Raw genomic sequence first — 9273 nt, 5'->3', positions numbered from 1 at the left:
TTCCTGACAGGCCGCCCCCAGTTGGTGAAGGTAGGAAACAACACCTCCACTTCGCTGATCCTAAACACTGGGGCCCCACAAGGGTGTGCGCTCAGCCCACTCCTGTACTCCCTGTTCACCCAATACTGCTTGGCCAAGCACGCCTCCAACTCAATCATCAAGTTTACAGACGACACAACAGTAGTAGGCTTGATTACCAACAATGACTAGACAGCCTACAGGGAGGAGGTGAGGGCTCTGGGAGTGTGATGCCAGGAAAATAACCTCTCACTCAACATCAACAAAACAAAGGAGATGATCGTGGACTTCAGGAAACAGCAGAGGGTGGGTGCACCCCCCTATCAACATCGACGGGACCGCAGTGGAGAAGGTGGAAAGCTTCAAGTTCCTTGGCGTACACATCACTGACAAACTGAAATGGACCACCCACACAGACAGTGTAGTGAAGAAGGCGCAACACAGCCTCTTCAACCTCAGGAGGCTAAAGTAATTTGGCTTGGCACCTACAACCCTCACAAACTTTTACAGATGCACAATTGAGAGCATCCTGTCGGGCTGTATCACTGCCTGATACGGCAACTGCACCGCCCACAACCGCAAGGCTCTCCAGAGGGTGGTGCGGTCTGCCCAACGCATTACCGGGGGCAAACTACCTGCCCTCCAGGACACCTACAGCACCCGATGTCACAGGAAGGCCAAAAGATCATCGAGGACATTAACCACCCGAGCCACTGCCTGTTCACCCCGCTATCATCCAGAAGGTGAGGTCATTACAGGTGCATCGAAGCTGGGACCGAGAGACTGAAAAACAGCTTCTATCTCAAGGCTGTTAAACAGCCATCCCTAGCACATTAGAGGCTGCTGCCTATAGACATAGACTAGAAATCACTGGCCACTTGAAGAAATGGAACACTAGCCACTTTAATAATGTTTACATATCTTGCATTACTCATCTCATATGTATATAATGTATTCAATACTATTCTACTGTATCTTAGTCCATGCCACTCTGACATCGCTCGTCCATATATGTATATATTCTTAATTCATTCCTTACTTAGATTTGTGTGTATTGGGTATATGTTGTGAAATTGTTGGATATTACTTGTTAGATATTACTGCACTGTCGGAGCTAGAAGCACAAGCATTTCGCTACACCCGCAATAACATCTGCTAAACACGTGTATGTGACCAATACAATTTGATTTGATTTGATTTGGTGTTTTCATCTTGTTTTGTGACATCTGTATTAGTAAATCCATCTACTGACTAGTCCATTTGGGCTGTTATGTCTTTTTGTGTCTGTTCTGCTGTTACTATATACAGACAACATTAGTTTAGCAAGGCTCGACTTAATCCCAAAGGCTACAGATAGAACACCGATTTTGATATATGTACTGGAGGCCTATAATTGCCATCATGACCCGATGCGTCATTATTTTCTGTCAACATTATCAGCTGAGGCGTCATTATTTTCTGTCAACATTATCAGCCGATGCATCATTTTTTTCTGTCAACATTATCAGCCAATGCATCATTCTTTTCTGTCAACATTATCAACATATGCATCATTATCTTCTGTCAACATTATCAGCTGATGCATCATTTTTTTCTGTCAACATTATCAGCCAGTTTTTAAAAATCATTGTGTCTCTGCCTTTTGCAGTGCAGCAGCCTCAACTCTCCAGTACATATGTTAATAATGAAAGCTGACGGTAACCTTAAATTACCCAAAGAAAAGTGAAAGTGTGGCATTGATGTATTGAAATCCCCCGGCGTCCCTATTTCCTCTTTGATCAGAATGGAAAGGGAATCTTTTGGTAGTTCTCTACACTATGTTATGTATCTCTGTGGTGTACTGGTGCCATAACCACAACAGAGGCATCACTGACACTGTTACTTTGGTGCTTAGTCAGTTCTCTGCCAACTTCCGCTTTTAGTCAGAGGATGTGCACTAAATGGTATCCTTTTACCTATATAATGCACTACTTTTAAATGTAAAAATAGTGTGTGTGTATATATATATATATATATATATATATATATATATATATATATATATATATATATATATATATATATAGTACCAGTCAAAAGTTTGGACACACCTACTCATTCCAGGGTTTTTCTTTATTTTTACTATTTTCTACATTGTAGAATAATAGTGAAGACATCAAAACTATGAAATAACACATATGAATCATGTAGTAACCAAAAAAGTGTTAAACAAATCAAAATATATTTTATATTTGAGATTCTACAAAGTAGCCACCCTTTGCCTTGATGACAGCTTTGCACACTCTTGGCATTCTCTCAATCAGCTTCACCTGGAATGCTTTTCCAACAGTCTTGAAGGAGTTCCCAAATATGCTGAGCACTTGTTGGCTCAAAATAAACAAAAATAAGTTAGTCAACCTCTCATCCTGTTCCCCCAACCCTACCCATCCAACATGTCTCCATCCAACCACCCACCTCCCACCCCCCACCCCCCACCCTGAAACCATGTTTTCCACCCCTCACATCTCTATCTGCCCGCCCATCACCCTACCCACCAGAAGTAAATATAAGTCGTCTTACAGCATAAGGAAACAGACAGATAAATAGACTTGGTGAGTGGATGGAGCAGTGTTGAGGTGCTAGCCGAGATTGAGTTTGCCTCATACCGAAGTCCTCAATGCAGCTTCTAGGAAGAAACAATATAGCTTTAAGCTCCGTGGTATAAATCAGACTGTATCTATGTCCTAAATGACATCCTATTCCCTATATAGTGCACAAATTTTGACTTAGCGCCCAATGGGCCCTGGGAGAAAGTAGTGCACTACATAAGGAATAGGGTGGCATTTGGGACTCACACTATGGATCATAATGGACTGTCAGCCCTTGCATTCATAGCTCCATCCATAAATGTTATAGTGGTTGGTGGTTCAATTCTATATCCCCATCTTTCAGCTTTATTGAGCTGTCATTTTGTTGTTTTTCAAATAACAGAGTGGGCTTATAATGCTACTTCAAGGAGGAATTATAAACACAGTTTCAAGCCCCTAGTATGAGTCAGAACTAGGCTCATAAACTTCAGAGCACAGTGCAAATAATCTCATCTGTGCCTGCATTGAGGAAGACTAAGTAATTTAGAGACAGCATCTGAAAGAAATGGGTTTCAGTTAGCTATCAAGGAAAGGATGGAGGACAAACTTAGTGAAAGCAGTGAGTGACATTGTGCAAAAGTCATTCAAATACTGACATTGGTTATTTCCTTGTCAGTGTGCAGTCATCATTTCAAGAGGACACTGAGACAAGAAAGAGCCACGTACTGTCGGCCATCTATTGCAATAAAGGGGGCTGCTGTAGGCTACTGATATTTAACGTTTGACAGGATGAGAGAATGTTTCATTCTGATCCTAGAGGTTTCCAATAGAACACACAACTTGCATCAAGAGTATCCTTTATGTTGTTGTGGTGACCTATTTCTTTAATTAGCGACATTCATAATCTCGCAGAAACGTTGGTGTGAAAAGCGGTCAGACGCTGAAAATAACAACCTTCAACTTTTCTGGAACATTTCCTGAAGATTGGAAAGAAGGGCAAGCCAGCCTTTGTTGTTGGAGGAAGTACATTCCCTTACCAGCTCAAAAACATTCCACTGAACAATTGGACATTTGTGTTGTGTCATGCGACTGTGTGTGATGTGTGAAAGTGTATACAGAGGGGGAGAGGATTGAATATGAACTATAAATCATTTGGTGACGGCAAGAACCTCTGTAAGCGTCTTAGGGAAAGTAAGGAAAGTAAGGAAAGGGATTTTACCTATATTCCCAAGCCATTGTTCCACACGACTCCATAACAACAGCTATTATTAATACAAAATGGCAGACTCTAGACGGAAACACAGGGTCCTGTGGAGGGAAACCATGTCAGAGATCCCCAGCAGCACAGATGCAACAGCGATAAAGAGGTTCTATTAATGAACCGGAACTCTGTGTCATCCCCCTCTACCCCTCTTCCATCCCTACAGCTCTGTCCCTCCCTCCCTCTCTCCCTCTCTTTACCTGTGTGGGAGGCAGAAAGCCAAATCCACAATTAAAGGCAGCGGGACCACAGATTGCACCGCTCTACTTCTACCTCCCTAATCACACATAGACAGACTATTCCACTCACCCAGAGCAGGGAGGGAGGGATGGAGGAGGAAGGGGGGGGGGGGGGGTTGGAGCACATCCACGGCATAGGAAGATTTCCTCCTGATCCCCCCCCTTCTCCCCCATACACACGCACGCACACACACATGCATGCACACACACACACTCTGTCATCATGAGGAGCAGGTATTGGAGTGTCCGAGAAATGGATTTGTAATTGGTGGCAGGATTGACATAGCATGAGACAAACACAAAGAGAGATCCTATCTGGGTTAAACCTACAGTACCGTCACTACGTCATAGAAACATGGATTTGTGTTCTCACTACCCTTCTGCTTTCAAAGAGGAACAAGAACAATAAACGGTTTCTATTAGCCTTTCAATCGCTAGGTTTTTGTGGGGGGTGTACAGTAGCTTCAATGCTATATTTAAAGTTCCATTATAAACTGGGTGGTTTGAGCCCTGAATGTTGATTGGCTGACAGCCGTGGTATATCAGACCGTATACCACGGGTATGACAAAACATGTATTTTTACTGCTCTAATTACATTGGTAATCAGTTTATAATAGCAATAAGGCACCTCGGGGGTTTATGATATATGGCCAATATACCACGGCTAAGGGCTGTATCCAGGCACTCCGCGTTGCGTCGTGCTTAAGAACAGCCCTTAGCTGTTGTATATTGGCCATATTCCACACCTCCTCAGGCCTTATTGTTTAATTATAACAGTCAAGTCAAATTACACTTGACATTCTGACAGACAGAAGTCATGAGTTTTTTGGGGATTTATCTCAAGTATGATGTCACACAGACAGAATGGAATTAAAACCACCACAACAAACCTTCTGTCTGATCTGACTCAGAAGTAACAATGTTTCCAATTTACGTAAGACACCACACTGTTAAGGCCCTGTAACTATCAGGGGGTGAAGAAGTATGCAATCATCAAAGTGCTATACACTACATACAGTAAGTCTTGAACAATTACATGTAGCTGCCATTGTGGGAGTTTTAAAAGAGACATAGGCCTACAGTTGGCTGTCTAGGGGGTGAGTTGGCAGGTGGGTTGGCAGACAGCTGTGGGCTTTGACATTCTCTCTCTCTCTCTCTCTCTCTCTCTCTCTCTCTCTCTCTCTCTCTCTCTCTCTCTCTCTCTCTCTCTCTCTCTCTCTCTCTCTCTCTCTCTCTCTCTCTCTCTCTCTATACCATCCTTCCTTCAACGATGTCTCTTGAGGCTGGCGATGGAGCCGAGGTGAGTGACTCATACTGTCTGTAGTCACCATCTAACTTCCCTTTTTGAGTGTGTATGTATGTGTGTGTATGTGTATGTGTGTGTATGTGTGTGTGTGCATGTGTGCGCGTGCGAGGGTGTGACTGTCTTTTCCTCTTCCCCATTGGGTATGAGTCTCCCTCCCTCAGGGGAGAGAAATATGTGAGGCAGTGCTGTGGAGGAGGGAGGAAGGTGACACATCCTACAGCTTCATCCCCTCCTCCTTCTCCCCTCCTGCCCTGTCTCCCCTCCCCCTCCTCACATTGCTATCAAACACTCACACAACTATCACACACTCAACACTGTATATTGCCATAATATTACTTTTGAAATGTCTCTAATCCTTTGGAACTTTTGTGAGTGTAATGTTTACTGTTCATTTTATATAGTTTATTTCACATTAGTTTATTATGTATTTTACTTGCTTTGGCAACGTCAACATATGTTTCCCATGACAATAAAGCCCTTTGAAATGAATTGAGAGAATAATTTGACCCTGCCTAACACACTATTTTGACTTGTGAAGACTGATTCTGCCTGAGAAAAGGAACCGTTTTCACCACCAGACAATCAGTGACAACAACCTCAGGAGATAGACAGGTAGCTATCTAAACTCCTCTTTAAACCTCAGGAGGAGATAGACAGGTAGCTATCTAAACTCCTCTTTAAACCTCAGGAGGAGATAGACAGGTAGCTATCTAAACTCCTCTTTAAACCTCAGGAGGAGATAGACAGGTAGCTATCTAAACTCCTCTTTAAACCTCAGGAGGAGATAGACAGGTAGCTATCTAAACTCCTCTTTAAACCTCAGGAGGAGATAGACAGGTAGCTATCTAAACTCCTCTTTAAACCTCAGGAGGAGATAGACAGGTAGCTATCTAAACTCCTCTTTAAATTATGACTCATAATGTGGAGGATAAATCATGGAAATCTCAATTTTCAGGACCCCTATTTTACCATGGGTGCCAGTCTGTTGGTAGCGATTGCTTCTAGTATAACCTTCTGGGTTCAAATCCAGGTTTCATGCACGTCACAAGACTGTGTTAGCCTGCTGAGATAAAGCCCTATACATTACTTGACAGGCAGTAATCGAACAGGCTGAAACTCTCCCAGACAGTCTGTCCTTTTCCAGTCTCAACCTCTCAGTTTACGGCGCTTTACTAGTACAATCACAATATGATGGAAACTATGGCAGCAGAAATCACAACAGAAAAACTCCCATAATAAGAGTGTCTTCCTTTTTCTCTGATCACATACTAATGTAGGATCTTAATTTGAGCCAGTTTGCTATAGTAGGAAATAGTCCTGCCACAACAGGAAATGTGAATTATAATGTGGATTATATATAATGTGAAAATTACAAACATCAGAAGCCTTTTTGAACCTAAATACAGGAAAATTATCAGCAACAAAAGAGTGATCAAATTAAGATCCTACATCTGTAATCTGTTCCTTTGGTGACTCATGGATTTGAGTCAGGGAGGCAGAGACAAATCAGAGGCAGAAGACGCATATGTGTGTGTGTGTGAGTGCACGGTTGTGTGTCTATGTGTGTGTGTGTGTGTGTGTGTGTGTGTGTGTGTGTGTGTGTGTGTGTACCCTTCCACCACTAAGCCTGTGCGCTGTCTGTGAGAAAAGGCCATTAATCTGCAGGGTAGGAGGGTAGCAGACAGCGTTAGACACATGTGGGTCAGACGGGCTGGCAGAGAGAGCCTGAGCAAAAATACACAGATGGAGCACTAGTGCACATTCAAAAGCTGTGGAAGTCCTAATCATAGAATTACAATTAGAATGCTATAGTCAGATCATGTGAGTCTAATTTTAGCTGGCTGAAGAAAGCACCAAAACTGTAGTACAAACACAATTATTAGTGGGACTTCATTAAATCAGATCACCTGTCAAAGTTTCTACAGTTACTGAAAGCATCAGTTCAATAAAATCCTCCCTGCCTCCCAGAGCGAGAACAAGAGAGCTGTCCTTTCTTTCAACCCACTACTTTTATGACAGATGATCAAAACAAAACGGTATGACTCAACCAACTCAACTACTCCGAACTGTATTTCAAACCTGAAAAACCTGAGTCATATATGTAACAATAGGTCTATCTGGAAGTCCACAGAAAGTTTCTGCAATACCCCCTGGACAATCACGGGTGTTTCTAACTGACCTACTGTAGTAATTCAGAGAATACCATCTGATTGGTTCCTTTGTTCCTGTAAAGACTATTGCCTTCTCTGACATTGAGTAGGAATAAAGGTGTAGAGACCGTAGGGATTTCTCATTCATAAAATTAGGGCCTTTCCTAAAGCTGATTGGGTAAATCTTTGGGCCTGAATTTTGCCCCAAAAGAATGGTGTTGGGAATGTACAGACGCCTCGTTTGTTTAGTGTCTGTAGTGATGCAGTTGGAAAAGTTTTTATCCAGTATAACAGTATTGTCCTATATGCAAATCTCACAGCATTGACCTAAAAAGGCTCTATTGGTCTTGCAACAAAGGAAGTTGAATGCTGCTTTTACAGTTAAAATGTAATTAATAATACAAAATAAGTCCTTAACCTTGTTATCAAAACCTCTTCATTCAGAAGTACACTGGCTGCTGATTAGAGAGGCTAGATGTCTCTCAGTCAGAGGAGACGGGTAGGGTCGAGTGTTACCTCGGTAAGTACTCTAACAGACCACAGGTTAGCAAAAGAGCATATTACAAGATAACATTGTATTTTTATTAGCATTACACATTGCTAAAAGGTTAAGAAATCAACCCATTTCAAGAGCAAAGAGGACACTGCCTGCATGGCTTGAATAGTATGGCTCTCTTATCCCTCATTGGCTTGAAATTGACTTGGTGGTCACACTTTATTTGGACAGTCCGGAAAGTTCACCTGTAGATGCTCTGGTCATACTATCAACAAACTATCTGTTGATAAGAAACTGCTTGTTATGGTTACGGTTAGGGTTAGGTTTAGAATAAGGGTTAGGGTATGTGTTAAGGTTAGGGTAAGGGTCAAGTTTAGGGTTAGGATAAGGGTTAAGGTTAGGGTTAGTAGATAGTTAGTTGAAATGTTACTGATAGTCTCCCATCTATTTTCCCCATTCCTATTGACTTTGGTCAGCCAATCCCATATAATGTGGAGATGCGTATGTTATCAGCCCACGGCACCCGGGTTCATTAACGTCTTGTTTGGCCAGGCCTGGGCTTTACTCGGTGACTCACTGGCCTTGCAGACAGCCATTCACACACTCACGTACACTCTGACATGTACGTACGCAGGCACGCACACAGGCACGCAAACAAGTGCACACAGACGCACACAAACAGACGTGCACACACACACACACACACTTATTAGCAGCTGCCATCATCAGAAGGAAGTTGGTGACCTCAGTGGCGCTGCCCATTTTAGGTCACATTTACCAGAACTGAGCTGGTTCAGTGTTTTAGTGAGATCCTCTTCTCAGGCTGAAAAACACGTAGGCTGCTTGGATGGAGAGGGTGAAAGGGTGAGATATTCTAATGTAGTGTAAGTGGGAAAAAGCAGAAGATACCAGCTGGTAGTCTTGTTATAGCCGACAGTGTGCACAAGCTACTTTGTCTCAACAGTGCTTTCAAATTTTACCCAATGAGGGAAAAAAAAGTATTTCCCCTTTATTTAGATGCAAAGTGACACAGAGACATTTCGTTTCTGTGGTGAGGTTAGAACACCTGTTAAACTTCCCGTTTTAATCATATGAGGTGACTTTCAGTTTTGCTTGAGTTGATTCCTGTTAAAGAGCATTTTATAGGAAAGGTGTATTCCATCACAGTGATTACTAACAAAGTTGTGCAACCAGAATAAGATTGGAAAGATTTTTTAGAACTGTCTTATAAACCC

Source organism: Coregonus lavaretus (genome assembly GCF_964263955.1).
Source record: "Coregonus lavaretus genome assembly, contig: HAP1_SCAFFOLD_1037, whole genome shotgun sequence".
Lineage (NCBI taxonomy): Eukaryota > Metazoa > Chordata > Actinopteri > Salmoniformes > Salmonidae > Coregonus > Coregonus lavaretus.
Note: the sequence above shows the minus strand (reverse complement) of the source record.